Raw genomic sequence first — 15,530 nt, 5'->3', positions numbered from 1 at the left:
TGAAGACACTCCAAGGCGCCAGCCCTCGGGTTCCTCCTGGGATCTTCTGTCAGGAGCCCCCCGCCCCCGCCCCCGCCCGCCGGCATTCAGGAGGAACAGTCTGGAAACACCTCGCACGGTGTTTTCTGGACTCCTGTCCCACACGGGCCGCCCCTCAAGAGCTGAAAAACTCTCAGGAAGGCAAACTATACAATAAAATCGCAGCCCAAGGGCAGGGCGAAGGGAAAACTCAGGGCAAACTAACCTGAAATTAGGGCTCATCACATAAAACCAAAACACAAACCAAACCACACTGCAAATTTGGCTCTGAGCTTCCTGCCGGCCAAAGCACAGAGGGAAATCAGATGGGTTATGAGTAACTGGACAAAAACTGTGAAGACTACGGAGCGTGGTACCGATGCTGCGTGGGACCCTGTACGGGGTGGGGGATGGTCGCCTCGGGCACCACACGAGGCCAAAAATCCTACCGGAAGTCGGCCTCCCGCGTGCTGCCTCGCCCGCCCCCCTTCCGCCCGGCCTCCCACAGCAGCAGCTCGGTGGGACCCTCAAAAGGACGACCCTCTCTGGGCCCACAGTGAAAACCCCGGAGGACCATGCTGAATCATGGAATGCGACGCGGCCCTACACGAGAAGCACCCTCACCATCTGCAGCAGCGTGGATGGACCTAGAGGGCATGGTGCTGAGTGAAATAAGCCGGACAGAGAAGGACAAACACCCTGGGACTTCACTTTCATGGACAGTCTGAAGAACACACTGAATGAACACACGAAATAGAAAAACTCAGATGGAGAGAGGGGGCTGGTGGTTGCCAGATGGGAGGGGCACTGGGGGGAAGCGTTGAAAGAGGGGCAGGGAGCAGAAAGCCGAGACTGGCAGCACCGAACAGTCACGGGCGCGGAACGTCCAGCCCAGGGAGACCGGCCGGCATCAGCGTGGTGACCGCACGCAGGGCCGGACGAGCCCAGGCAATCCCGAGGGGGAGCAGTGTGTGAAGCCGATGACCTCCTACCCACCGTGCTGCACACCAGAAACCAACACAAACAATATCAAGCATCCCACTGTGGCTGAAAAGTAAAATAAAATGGGGCCGCTGCCTGCCCGGCCTGGGCAAGCGGTTTCCATCCAGGGCCACAGGGTAAGTTCTGTAGACATGTGAGTCCCACCTCCGGCCTCCGACCTCCGCCCCACTCGTGGCCACAGAACAGGGTTGAGCGGGCGGGGCCGCCCCCAACGGGGCTTCCTTCGTGGGCACTGAGATGTGAATTCCACATGTCACAAAAGGGTCGTCCCCGTTTCATTCTTTTTCAGCCGTGAAGCGATGTAAAATCCGTCCTGAGTTTGCACGCGGTGTAAAAACAGGAAGGGGGCTGGACCAGGCCCCCGGGCTGCGGCTGGCCGGCCGAACGCACTCCGAGACGGGCGGGGACTCGGGAGGGGGACACGCTGTCTGCACGCACGCACGCACGCTCCCACGTCCATCCGAGGCGGGCACAAGGCCCGGTGTGCTGGAGGGGGGCTCCTCGTGCGTGTCCACCCCAGGGGACCAGGAACGTGCCCTTCAATACCTAGGTGTGTTTGTTTCATTTTTGAACAAACTCGGGCATTTTCTTTTATGAAAGTGAGTTTTTATGAAGCCCGAAGCACGTGGCTGAGTCCCGACGCATCGCTTTTGGGTTTTCCATTTCCGAAACGACAAACGGAATGCAACATTATCCAGAGAAGAAGTTCACATAGACGTTCTCTCCACGGACGGACGAACTCACGGCAAAAAAAGCCACAGGGCACAACGGCAGTCTGGGAGAGCAGGCCTTGCCGACGTCTCTGCCGGAGCCAAACGCACGGGGCTGAGGGGCAACCATTCCTACCAAGGAGTCTCTGGCTCCAGGGGTCAGAGGCACCCACCCTGCACACACCTGGGCTGGCCTCCTGTGCTCAAGACAAGACGGCCAGCAAAGGAAGTGGGGACACCGGCACAGCCCTCCGGTCTCAGGGACAGGGACCTGCAGAGCCAGGAGGAACAGAACCCTCAGCCAGCAGCCCGAACATGTCCTGTGAGCCCCAGTCAGCAGAGAAGACCCATCACGGTGGCCACTAGCCACCTGGAGCTATTCAAATGTACCAAAATGAAGTCAAACACAACCCCACTCCTGGGGCACCTTAGCCTCCCTTCAAAAACTCAAAGCCACGTGGGGCTGTGGCCACGGAGTTGGGCGGGGCAGATCCAGATGCCCCCGCCCCCATCCCCAGAAACACCCACTGCACAGAACTGCCCGGCAGGCTGGCAGGTCAGGGGAGAGAGACAGAGGGCCCAGGGGCCTGGGCCAGCTCTGGGGACAGGCAGAGGAAAAAGGACAGCATCGGACACCGAGAGCCAGGCCCTGCCCCCACACACGGAGCCTCATTCCACCGTCCAGCCCTGGGCTGTCTCATTAGGCAGCCATCAGCCACCGCCACATGTGTCCATTCAAATTCAAGTTCATTAAAATGAAATAAAATGACCAGCTCAGTAGCACTAGCCCCATTTCAGGTGCTCAGCAGCCACCCGCTCCCAGTGGGGACGGAGCAGACCCAGAACCTTCTCCTCCATCAAGGGAGGCAGACTGGACGGAGCTGCCCCAGGCAACCCTCTGAGTTGCCCTCCCCCCCAATTTAAGGATCAGGAAACTGAGGCCAGAAGGTCAGAGACTTCACTCAAGTAACTGACTGACAGAAGCAGGATTTGATCCCAAGTCTAACTTCCAAGGAGCCCTTTCTAGGACCACCCCCCAGGTGGAGCACTGGGCCCTCCCTCAGGAGGCCCCTCTGTGGCCCACCTGCCTGGCCTGCCCCACCCTGCAGGCCTCGGCAGGCAGGCGGGTCCCCAGGTCTGCGCTGCCTCGCTAAATAATTCAAAGCCATGTTTTCACTTCCAGATAAACACAGCCCCGTCGCCAAGAGGAATGCCAAATTTGCATGAATGTTTAAGATAAAATGAGACTTCAAAGAAATGCCAGGCCTGCGGCTGGCTGGCGCTGGTCCTCTCCCCAAATCCTGGCAAGCATGCAGGGGGGCGAAGGGGGGAGGAGGGGGGCAGAGAGGACAGACAGGTTCTTGGTCTGCTGCCCACCCTGGGGCAGAGACCTTTAGGTGCTCAAATCAGACACACGACTTCTCCACCACAGGGCAGGTCTGCAGTGCACTCCCGCTGCGCCAACATGACCTTGAATGACCCCAGGTGCTACCACACATCCAGACTGTGCGACCTTGGGCAAGTCACCAAACTCACCTCTCTGTGCCTCCATTTCACCATCTGTAAAATGGGACAATAATGGCCCTGACCCCCACAGGCTGGGGAGGGGGAGCAACCAAGCAGACCCCTACTGAGCACAGACCCTGGCACACAGGAAGTGCCTGGTATGTGTTGGCTGTCACTGTCACTGCATTACATACGTGTGAGTGCACATACATACTCGTATGTACCTATGTACACACACGCATGTGGGATGTGTCGCACAGACAACATTTTCCAGGCCCCAGACTAGAGTTCAGATGACAGGTCACAAATCCGTGTGCCCCACAGCCAGCAAGCTCAAAGGATGCCAGCGGCCTTTCCCACGCATCGCTTCCCTGGGAAACCCTCCAGACCCACCCACAGGGCCAGACAAGGCCCCTTCAGACAACCCCGGCGCCTGGCCCGCCCTCCCCTGCAAGCGGTCCCCCTTTTCGGAAGCCCAGTCTCTGGAGTGTCACCTGGGGAGGCTGCTGCTGGCTGAGAGATGATGGCACGCGCGCGCACACACACACACACACACACACACACGTGTGCACGGGCCCTCACCCCGGCCCCACCCTCACCCCTGTCGGCCACAGCGTGGCCTGTGGGGACTGTCGGTTCGGAGAGCTGTCGGAAGGAGGGGGAGAGCCTCAGCTCCCTGCTTCTGGCACAGTTAGGTGTAAGGAAGAGCGAACCCTCCCCGCACCCCCACCCCCGCACAAAAATCTGAGCGATCCACTAACTTCTCCACCCACAGGCCTCAGGTGGGGGTGGGAACGAAGAAGAAGGTATACCCGCACCTCGAGTCGGGGCAAACAGGCTGGCAGCCCCGACATGCAGCCTGAATGGCCAGACGCTGGGGGCAGGGGCTCCAGGGGCCGCTTTCCCACGAGCCAGACGGCCAGCCAGACAGCCAGCGGTCCGTGCCAGCGGCCACCCCCCAGCCCCGTGCCCAGAGAACAATCAAGCTCCCCCCCAGCTCAGAGCTTTAGTGGAGCCAAATGCATGTTTGCAGAGCTCAGAAATCTTTAGGAGGTGGTATGAGTATTATTAATTGGGGGAAAAGAGCAGATTATTCCAAATAAATCTTTCCCACGTAGCCAAACCCGGGCAGAGGGAGGGAGGGGGTGTGCGCAGCCCCACGAGGGGTCTCCATCCCTCACCAGGGCCTGACAGCCACATTACCATCTACATGGATTCATCAATAGTATTGATCCAGAGCAAGCGTAAATAGCTCAGTGGGAAGAGGCCAGGGCCGGCCGGCTGCCTCCCGCCCCCATGTCTGGGCGCCGCAGACTCCCCAGGCACCTGGCAGTGTCGGCGGTAAATTTCCAGGCAGGGACAAGGCAGCAGGCGTGGAGAAGCCAGACAGCGCCCAGGATGCCCCCTGCAGCCCCGCCACCGGCTCTCCGCGCACAGCTGGCTCCAGGCACAGCCGGCTCCAGGGCCCCCCCAGCGCTAGCACGGCTGACTCCATCTGTGCGTTTGTCCAATGGACGGAGGGCACCACCGCCCCTCTCCATTCTCAAGGGTAACAACCAAGGGGAGGGCAAGAGGGCCCCCTCCCCTTACCAAGTCTCCGCCCCCCCAGGCGCAGCCTCACAGGACTTCCTGACCCTTGGATTAAAGGCCAGTTTTCAGAATGACCACACTAATGACCACGGTGGCCATAGTAACACGTATACGCAGACCTGCCAAGGATTAGTACCCTCAGTTCTCTCATAGCAACCCTTCGAACTCGGTATTACCCCACTTTGCAGATGAGAAACCTGAGGCACAGAGAGGTTAAGTCGTTTGTCCAAGGTCACACAGCCAGGAAAGCGGCCGAAGTCAAATGATTCAAACCCAGGGACTTGAGCTGCAGAGCTGGCTATGAATGTTGGCTACTCCAATTCACACCTGCTCCTTTCCCCCACTGCCCTCCCCCCACCCCCAATCCAAAAAAAAGGCCACCCACAACGACGCAGGGCAATGCCCTGGGACCCCCTACACCCTCCTTCTGGGCCCAAAGAGCCCCTTAAACCAAAGCGGCCTGAGACCCAGATCTGGCTCAAAAAGGGCAAAGTCAAGGCCACGGATAACACAGCCCATCCAGCCCACAGGGATCTTCTCTTCCCCTCTCCCTGCCTCCCTCACACATCCTTCCTCCAAATCTGCAACAGAAAAAAATAATCATAATAAAACCAGTTCTCACCAACAGGGGGGAGGGGGAGGAAGGGAGGAGGCTGAACCGGCAGAAAAGATCCGCCTCCGCTGCACGCGACAGGCGGCGACAGGCGAGGAGAGGACACTCGCTTCCCCAAAAAATAAACCTACAATGTAAAGATAACGCGGGCGCCCCACGCGAACTGGGCCCGGGCGACGGCGCTCAGCCGCACGGCGTGTATTTCCCGCCCGCCCGCCCGCCCGCTCCCTCCCTTCCAGCTTTTTCCTGCGAGCGCCTGGGATGGGGAAGGCGCGCCCCACGGGGCCCCCTACTTCCCGTATGTCTCTGGGGAGAGTGCCCCACAAATATGGACCCACCGGGTCCGGCCCAAGCGGGACCAGCTCTGAAATCCAACTTCCCAAACTAGTGGCATCCCAAGTATCTGCACAGCCTGGGGGAGGGACCAGGAGGCGGCCCTATTGGGCGTCACCAGCCGCTGGAGGCAGGCCCAGACACCAGGAACACCGGCAGCGGGGGAGGGGGGAACAACAGGCGCCTCTCCCCGGGGGACCCCCGCCCAGCGCCCTCAGGTTCCCTGCCTGGGAGCCCCCGAGGCCAGGGGTACCCCTCAGCTGGCAAGAACCCTCATGCGCCTTTTCGCCGCAGCCAGGCCGGGGAGCCGGGTGTGCCATCTCCAGGGTCTCCCCAAACCCGTGCTGCACGCTGAAAAATAAGGCGCAGTGTTACCCCCAAACTCAGGTGCTGCTACGGGGAGGAGGCAGGCGCATGGCGGCCATGCCCCACAAGGTGGGGGCTGACCTCCGCATTTCCAGGACGCCCCCGCGCCCCCCCACCCCCTAAGGCCGGGGAGCTGGAGTTCCCCTAAGTTCCCCGTTGCCCCCACGCACGCGGGCTGCAGTGTCGATGGGGCGCCCTGCTCCCCAGCAGGCCAGCCCCCGAGAGCGCCAACTCGCGAGTGCAGGGGCCCCGCCAACTCCGCCGCGTGCGCCGCCCGCTCTTCCCCCGATCCCCCGGAAGCGCACCCCGGGCCTCCACCGGGCCCCCCACGGGGACCCCCGACCCCAACTCACCTCGCGGAGGTGGCGGTGGCTGCGCCCAGAGTCTGGACGCGCTCAGGTCGCCCAGGCGCTCAGGCAAGTGGCGGTGCGGATACGGCTGGGGGCGCGCAGTAGGCCGTGCCTCCAGCCGGGGCGCGATCCTCCCGCCGCTGCCTCTTAGGGCGCCAGCCCGGGGTCCCCGGCCCGCAACTTGGAGCGCATGGCGGGGCGCAAGGCACTGGCCCACGGCTAGGGCGGGGCGCGGGCGGACGCGGGGCTGCTCTGCGGCCCAGCCTGCCCGCGGCTCCGCTCCCCGGCGGCGGCGGCGGCGGCGGTGGCTGCGGCGGGAGGGGGAGGAGGGGGCGGGGCGGGAGTCCGGGAGGCGGTGGCTCGGCCTCCTCGCTCCGGGCTCCCCGCCCGCACCGACGCGCACAGCCCGTCCCCCCTCAGGCTCCTTAAAGGGCCCGCGTCTCCTCCTCCGGTCCTGCGCGCGCTCGGGCTCGCGCGCGCCCACACGTTGCTACACACACAAACATACTTGGGAGCGAGGCAGAGTTTCTTTTTAAGCCTCTCCCCGAAGGAAGAAGGAGGGGGAAACACCTCCATCCTGTTCCCAGTTCTCTGGCGGGCCGCACACAGTCTTCATCCTCCCCAGCCCCTGATATTTCACTGGGATTGCCTTTAGGCCATTAAATTATAACTCAGGAGTGGCCAGGGGATGGGGGGGGACGCACGGGGAGGGCCACACACGGGGCCTTTGAGGGACACACACAGCTGCGCAGAGACGCGCGCGATGGAGCTGCCTCCCTTGGGAGCTCTAGCACTCAGTAGGATGCGGGACTCGCTCCCAGGGGTATGCACAATGGGCCGCAGCAAACAGAAGATGAAGTTCAAGTGGATGCGAGGAAATACAGCCCCCACGCGGGGGGAGCGCGGCCTGAGACCTACAGATAAACGCCGGGACGTGCACACGAGCTCACACACCCGCAGGCCCACACACTCCAGTGTCCGTTTCATGAGGGCCGGGATTTCTGACTGTTTGTTCACTGCTCTCACACAGTGGGGACTGGGAATGTGTCGCGAGTGAACGGCCATTTGGGGACACGGTGCACAGACTCGGTGCTGCGAGGCTGTGGTCGCACACCCTTGGACACACGCGCCCAGACGGCGCGGAAGGCAGGCTAGCAGACCAGCACGTGCGGGCCTCGCCGCGCACTCGCAGGCAGGAGCCCCACCGGCCGCCCAGACAACTGCGTGTCCTCATTCGCCCCCGCCCGCCCCCTCCCGGGGGCCCTCCCGAACCAGGGGGGATCTCTTCAAACAGCAGAGGGCACTAGGAGCGCCAGGCCTACAGCCTCCCTCCTCCTTTCCGCCTGCCCCTAGGAGGTTGGAGAGTTTAAATTTTTTTTTTTCAGTTCAACTTTCCTTTTTTGGAGCGACGTCTCAGCAGATTCAGTTCTGCCATCTGCCAACATCTGAGAACCCCCGGAGGGAGTGGGGAATGGATGCGGTGGAGGCCTCTGTGCGGTTTCCAGGGGCTCCAGGGGCTGGGGGCTCACTCCTCTCCTGCCAGCACGCTGGAGGGGGCGGGGGCTGCTTCCCTTGTAGCGATTTGTCTCTGTGCCCCCTCCGGCTGCTGGTGTTCTTTGGGGGCGGGAGGCACCTGGGGCTGACAAAATCTGGGAAAAGGGAAGTGCAGTTATGGAGTGGCCCGGAGTAGTGTGCCGATTGGAACAGGGGTGGGTCACAGGTCAATGTCCCCACCCTCCCAGTTCTGTCCCCACCAGCTGCCAAGCAGACCGTGGGAATCCACAAGCAAAAAGCCAGACCTGCAGAAGGCCCAGGAAGGGAGGGAGGGAGAGAGGGGTCGGGTGGGGGAGGGGAGGGGAGGGCAGGAAGAGGGGAGCCCTGTGCAGCCGGCAGCCTCAGCACCCACACCTTGGAGCGTCACCTGAGATCTGGCCTGGGATTTGCATCTCAACGAAATTCAGCTTCTGCATTGGAGGGATGTCTTCAGGGACTCCTCCTCCCACCCCAGAGCCCCCCACCCAAGGTCACTCTGGGGCTTAGGAGAGGGTCAGGAAGGCTGGGTGTGCGTCAGAGATTAGTAACGTCCCAGGGATTGCCTCTGGACTGGCCAAATGGAAACACCCAGGCCAGGAAAGGGGGAGGGAGGTATTTTTCCGAAAAGACTTGTGCTTTCTCTTTCCCACTCCTGTCTCTCCAGTTATTAATCTTGCCCTCCGGGGCTGCAGGGCACAATGCAAGGGCACGTTCTCAGGGCCCCCCCAAGCCCCCCAGACACTCTCCGATGTGGAGGCAGACAGGTGGAAGGGTAGGGGCCTTGGGATTGATACCACACTCCAGAGGGGGAAACTGAGGCCCAGAGAGATTATGAACCTAAATTGCTCAACTTGCTCCGCTAGTGATTCTGCATGGGTACTCCAAAGGGTTGAGCTGGGAGGGGCCTCAGTGGAGCCCTTGCCCATGCAGCACCGACGGACTGGCACCCTACATCTCGGTCACCACTCCCTGCACCCATTGCTCCCGGGCTCTGAGAGGCAGCCCCAGTTGTGGGGACCGCGGCTTTGAAAAGCTGGCAAGGAATGCCCTGCCCTGAACAGCCTCTCTGGAGGCCCCTGACTCCCGGGCACACGGGTCGGCTAAGAGCTTCACAAATATCTCAGCAAGCCTTTCACAGGTAAGGGGACTAAGACCATTCTGGAAGTCACCCAAGGACACTGGGCAGCACCCAGTAAGTGGCCCTGACCAGACCGGAGCCCAGTGGGTGAGGGCGCGTCACACACATCCAGGCAGCTCTGGCCTCACTGGAGCCCAATCCCGCCCTTAGGCTGGGTTCCCACTGTCCCCCTTCCCATCACTCAAACTCTCACACTCAACCCTGCCTCAGGACCTTTGCACTCGCTGTCCCCTCTGTCCCAGAGGTCTTCCAACCTCAGGTCCTGGCCCAATGTCAGCTCCTCACTGACCCTCTGTCTAACGCCGCCAAGGCGCGCACTCACGCGTCACTGTGCTCATTTCTGTGCCATTTCACACGACCTGAAATCACCTTGGCCACACTGCGTAGACATCTCCTTCCGTCACCGGGATGACTAGCTCACTGTTGTATCCCCAGCACATAGTCGGCACTCAGTTAAAATGTGTTGAGAGTGAAGGAACAAGTGAGTACGTGGGAGAGGGGAGAAGGGGGCCCCCGCGCCCCTGTGTCTTAGCGCCCCCTGATCTGGGGCGGGTTTCAGAACCTGTCCCCACCACACACACCGAGAGAAACCCCTGCCTCACCAGGACTCTGTATGCACGGGACATATATTTTTCTTACTTTTTAAAAAAGGTTTTATTTATTATTTTTTAGAGAGGGGAAGGAGAGGAGGACAGAAACATCAGTGCGCAGTTGTCTCTCATGCGCCCCCTACTGGGGACCTGGCCTGCAACCCAGGCCTGTGCCCTGACTGGGAACCGAACTGGAAGCTGGCGCTCAAGTCACTGAGCCACGCCAGCCAGGGCCATATTTTTCTGACTTCCGTTGGGCTCAGGGCCTGCGCCAGCCCCACCCACGGGCGGTCCCCAGGCTTTCACTGTCCCCTCTGTTTGTAGCACAGGAGTGGCCAAAGCAAACCAACACCAAATGGCCGGGCGGGCCGCAGTCAGAGGTGCTGGCCTGCCCGTGACCCTTGTAAAGCAGTAACTCCCCGGGGCCCCTTTTCCACTGTGCCATACACCCCCCAAAATGGAGGGGACAGGTGGGTGGGGGGTCCCCTCTTTCAAAAATGCAGGCAGGAGGAGGGAAAGCCCGGTTTCAAGGCAGGCACCCCAGCTTTGTTCACTCAGTTGTGTATAGTAAGCCCCTACTGTGTGCGGGCACCACAGGACTACACTGTGCAGAAGATCGGCCGGGCCTTGCCAGGAATGAGCATCCAGTGGAGAGCAGATGCTCAGATGTGCAGTGAGGCCGGCGCCTGTGTGCCAAAGCCCTTTGAAGCAGACACGCTGGTGCTGAAAGAAAAGTGACATTCCAGGGACGCAGAGGACAGCGGAGGCGACCGGAGCCCGCAGCCCCCCGCCCCCTGGAGGCCCCTGCCTGTCTCCCAGCCCCGCACAGACATCCCTGAGCGTGCCCCCCCCCATCCCCCAGCCACCCTCGCCCCTGCTGCAAGAAGCTGCCCTGTCAGCCCGGCTTCCTCTGATGTCCGAGCCTTTACTTACGGCACCTCAGAAACAAGGAAGCAGAGAACCGGATCAAACCCCCGTCCAATGGGCCTGATGGTCCCTGAAGGCAAACAGCTCGCTTTCTGCCAGGGCTGCCCTTCCGGGGCATCCTCCCGCTGCCCGCCGGCTTCTGCTTTGGTCTCTGGTCTCAGGCGCCACGGAGACGGGAGCAGAGCAGTGCCCTGTGAAGGGGAGACCCGTGGGCGGCGGGGTGGGCCGAGTGGACCCTGGGCGTCCCTCCTGGGAGACAGAGGCAGCTGTGGACGAGCAAGAGAATGTCCCGGAGCCCGAAGGAGGCAGCGCTCCAAGACACATTGCACAGCACAGAAACACGTGCACACCGGGTGTGCCGTGTGACACGGGCACAGGACTGTGCAAAAGTGCCAAGTGGGACGCGGGTAGTCATGCCTCTGACTGCCAGTGTACCCGTGGAGGCTTCGGGAAGGGGAGTCACCCGTGCAGGCGTGCCCACCGTGTGCCAGGCACCACGCGGGGCGTGCGGAGACCCCAGCAGTGACCGAGGCTGAAGCGGTCTCTGCCCTCAGCAAGCTGACATTCCAAAGGGGGAGGCACACGAGGACGCGGAGTGTGAGAGAGAAGGCGGCCACGTTCTGGGAACAAATACGTCTGTGTGGACAGCGGTGGGCAGGCCGGGGCAGGCCTCCCCGAGGGGCTGACAGGCGAGCGATCGGCCGGAAGAGTAGGGAGGGAACGACTCGGGGTCTGGGCAGAAGGGACGGATGGGGCGGAGGGCACAGCCAGGGCAAGGGCCCTGGGGTGAGCACACCCCTGGCGTAATCAAGGAACAAGAGCAAGGCCACGGTGACAAGAACGGGTGGAGGGGCTTGGAGAAGGAGCCGGACGCAGGCAAACTGACACCAGGACAGCTGGGAGCTGGGGCTAAACGGGGGGCCGCAAGCAGGGACCATACCCACTGTGGACTGGTTAAAGATGCATAATGAAAGTTCTTTCCTTTTTTTTCTTTCTTTCTTTCTTTTTTTATTTTTTTTTAATTTTTTTTTTAGGTTTGGACATCTGGTTTTGGACATCCCTGCGTGCGCTTCTGGACTTTTTTCTCGAGATTCAAGGCAGGCGCCTTTCCGGCATCTTTGCACCACATTTGCGATTTCTCAACCTCCTGGAGAATGTCAGAAATCAGCCCCTGGGTGGCCTGACCTCCCAGCTGGGCCTGGGAAGCCGACAAAGCTCAGCCTTCCCAGGGCGGCGGCTGCCTGGAGGCCGGAGAGCCAGCACGAGTGCTCGGGGCCTCAGAGCAGCCCCGCCCGGCCAGCCTTGCCCCCAGCCCAGAGCCTGGGGACCCAGGCCAGGTGAGGTCAGAACCCTCAGCCCCGCTCACAGCTGGCGGCACCTGCGATCTTGGATTCGAGCATATGTCCCTTCCGGGTCCCCTCTTGCTTCCACGGGACAGAGCCAATAATAATTCTCACTGTGAAACACTGCTGTGGAGGCCCCCCCCCCCGACTCAGAAGGGCCCTGCAGACCTCCCGGCACACCCAGAACCACGGAAGGTCTGGCCCTGCGGATGCAAATTGCACAGGGCTGTGATACCCCTCAGAGGGCCCAGCGAGCGCCTGCGACGCAAATGAGTGCTTAGTTTTGAGTCCGACACATCTAGGTTCCACTCCCAACGGGGACACCTTTTAGTCACTCGACAAACATGTACTGGGCTGGCCCCAGGGCCCAGAGTGGCACTCACATGGAGCCAGCGTCCTGGCGGGTCCTGCAGGGGCACTGGAGATGCCACGGCCGGGCAGGTGCCGGCCCCTCCTGGCTGGCTTTCCCCAGTGTGCCTGCCCCTCCCCCGCACGAGCACTGTGTGTTGCAGGAATCCCCACGAGGCACTAGAATTCCGAGTGAGCAGAGTCCACGGTGCTGGGGGTGGGTGGGGACACAGGGCCCCTCTGCTAGCCTGGGCACAGGCGGCGGGGGGCGGCTTCCGGAACCGGCTTCCTGCGTGGGGAGGGGGCGGCCGTTTCTGTCTCCGCAGCGTGACCCTGAGTGTCCTACCTGGAAGGGCATCGGTCCTGCCTGGAAGGGCATCGGCCCTGAGACAGTGCACGGAACCCCACCAACCATGGGGGCCTGTGCCCTTCTGGGCAAGGTGGGGGGAGTTCAGAGATAAGCCACGAGGGGCGCGCAGTCAGAAACAGCTGTGACCGTCACAGTGGAGCCACTCAGGGGTGGCAGGGGCAGGAGGGAGGGAGGGTCCCCCTAAGCGGGGGACATCCTCCTTCAGGTGGCATCCAAAGGAAGAGAGGTAGACGGCCAGAGGGGGAGGGAACAGCATTCCAGGTAGAAGGAACAGCAGGTGCAAAGGCCACCTCACAGGGAGTAACTTTTTGTGTTCCAAGACAGACAGAAGACCAGTGTGTCTGGAGTGTGAGGGACAGCGGTCATTCCGCATGCCTGGGCCTCAGTCTCCTCATCTGTAAACTGGGCTGGATGCCGGCTCGGCCCAATTCTCGGGGTGGCTGCAAGAATTCAGTGGCCGGATATAGCTGAGAACACGAGTGAAACCCCCAAAGAAAGGCCAAGGGCACCGTGAAACCTTGAAGAGTATTTTTTCCAGCTCTTCTGTAGCTGGTGCTGGGCCAGCGGAGCCTGCCACGGGGGTTACTGAGGCGGCATCCGGTGTGGCACATGGGTTAGGCACACCGCCCTGGAGCTGGCTGCCCGCTGTGTGACCCTGGGCAAGTTACTCATCTTCTCTGAGCCTGCTCCCTCATCTGCAGAGTGGAGAATAGCAGACCCTGCCTCCTAGGATTCCTGTGAAAAGTAAGTGCACGGATGCTTGGAAAGGTCACGGATATGGCAGGCGCTTCACACCCCAGCTCTGTGCTGTCTCACCGAGGCCCCGGGTCAGGTCGGCTGCAGGGAGTAGGCTCCGGAGGTGGGGTCGGGGGAGGCCTGACCCCAGCCACCATCTGGGAGGTGGTTCACACTCAGCCCAACTCTGTGGGACGCTGGACCCTGCCCCTGCACCTTTCCGGGGAGATCCAGACGGGGGGAGGTGCTTAGACTCCACAGAGGCGTCCCTGCCCGTGACGGGCTGAGCACAGGCCCGGTGCCTCTGTGTGTTGGGCACCGCTCAGGACCGGGTCAGCGTGAAGCAGCGGCGCCAGAGCCCTGCCACCCAGGGCTCTCCGTGCCGGGACCTGGTTGCAGTGAGAGACAGAAGAGGGACTGGGGGGGGCAGGGCAGGCCCCCCCCATCCCCACTGTCCCAGTCTCTGACTCTGCCCCGCCCACCACAAGGGCCTCCTCAAACACTCCCATGATGCCTCTGGGCCTCTGCAGGGACCGTGAACGCTTCCCCCGCTTCCCCGACGTGGCTACAGACTTGCTCCCGCTCGCTCAGCTCTGAGACAACTTCTATCTGCCAGCTCTTCCCCACACAAGCCCCTCTCCCCAGCTTCCGGTCCTCCTCTCCTGCTTTTCCTCCACCAGCGGGAGGCCGGAGACAAACCCCCGGGGTCACAGAGACCATCTTCTAGTGACGGCTGTCAGACCAAGAGACAAATCAATGTCTAACCCTGCTGTAACTCCAGCGGGCGCTGAAGGAAGAAGAATGAAGTAGAGGGGGTGGAGGGTGGTCAGGGAAGGCCTCTTGGGGAGGTGACGCTGAGGCCCAGACTTGAAAGAAGAGAGATCACCAGCCCCCGAGGATATCCCCAGAAACGCGTGACTAGCTGTGGCAGCAGCGTGTGCAAAGGCCCTGGGGTGGGCCGGACGGCCCCGGCAAGCACACAGGTCCTAGCGTGCCCCAACAGGGAGTCCAGGCGTCCCCTGAAGGCACTGGGGAGGGGGAGAATGGACGCTGAAGGGCTCTGCAGGACTGCAGTCAGGCTGGCTCGGCGTCAGCTTGGTTATACCTTGAGCAGCGTGAGGCCTGGCAGTGAAATAATGAGCCAGGGCGGGCCGGGCAGCGGGCAGGGGAAACCGGACGCCAGAGAGGTTCAAAGGCGAGATGGAGAAACCCATTCCCACCCTCCCCGCCAGCCTGTGTCCTTCCTGGCGCGGAGGACGGACCTCTGGGGCTAGGTGTGGAGACTAGCCCGGGCCAGGCGAGGAGCGGGGAGCTTGTCTGAACCTGCAGTACAGTTCACCAGCAGCCTGAGGGAGAACCCCAGTGTGCATTCCCTCTGATTCCTTTGAAGCTGTTTATGGAAAGAAAGCCAGAGCCGGGCTGCAGGGCCACCCTGCTCCCAAGGCCCGGAGAGCCCTGGCCACACTGCAGAACAGTGTCCCCTGCAGGTGGAGCTGGCCTCTTCCCGCCGTCCCCGTGGTGTGTCTTGACCTCGCCCTGTCTCAGTCCCTGCCTCTGTGATATGGGTGTCATCTAAGCCCCTTCCTCGTGGGTGGTCCTGAGATTACATGAGACCTCGGCACCAAGCCTTCAGCGCAGTGTGGGGCAGGCTTCCGCTGCGCCTCTTCTTCGAATCTGTCTCTGGGCGCCCTGGACACTCTGGTTCATCGCACATACCCACTGAGCACGTGCTGTGTGCCAGGCAGAGTGCCAGCCACTGCGGATACAGCAGCCACCAGGACAGGGGAGCGTTCCCTTGGGCACAAATCAGACACTGACTCAGTCACATCCACTCCGATCCCAGGAACAGAAAGTCCAGACCCGATCAGCTTCAACAATGGCATCTGTCATCATTTCGAGTCGCAAGAGGTCAGGTGGAGGGGGTGGTTCTGCGTCTGAATGATTTGGTGTCGTTGTCATAGACACCCCTCCCCTCCCCCGCCGAGGTTGGTCTCATTTGTCTAGTTTCCCCTCCTCAGCTTTGGCCCCATCCCCACTTCCCTCATGACCACAAAATGG

At 61.6% G+C, this 15,530-nt stretch overlaps 1 protein-coding gene across 21 annotated transcripts in view; it reads right to left on the bottom strand.

The window, feature by feature from the left end:
• The window catches only part of NCOR2 (nuclear receptor corepressor 2), a 155,532-nt gene extending 148,733 nt beyond the window's left edge, over positions 1-6,799 (bottom strand). For all 21 annotated transcript variants that reach the window (XM_053669670.1, XM_053669669.1, XM_053669679.1 and 18 more), the window contains exon 1: positions 6,492-6,799. The gene's annotated coding sequence lies outside the window, so the exon portion shown is untranslated. The remainder of the gene's footprint in view (positions 1-6,491) is intronic.
• Positions 6,800-15,530: the final 8,731 nt, after the last annotated feature.

The sequence above is a fragment of the Artibeus jamaicensis genome, unplaced genomic scaffold, assembly GCF_021234435.1.
Source record: "Artibeus jamaicensis isolate MK-2021 breed Jamaican fruit bat unplaced genomic scaffold, CSHL_Jam_final contig_525, whole genome shotgun sequence".
Lineage (NCBI taxonomy): Eukaryota > Metazoa > Chordata > Mammalia > Chiroptera > Phyllostomidae > Artibeus > Artibeus jamaicensis.
Note: the sequence above shows the minus strand (reverse complement) of the source record. Positions and strands in the feature narration are given on the sequence as shown.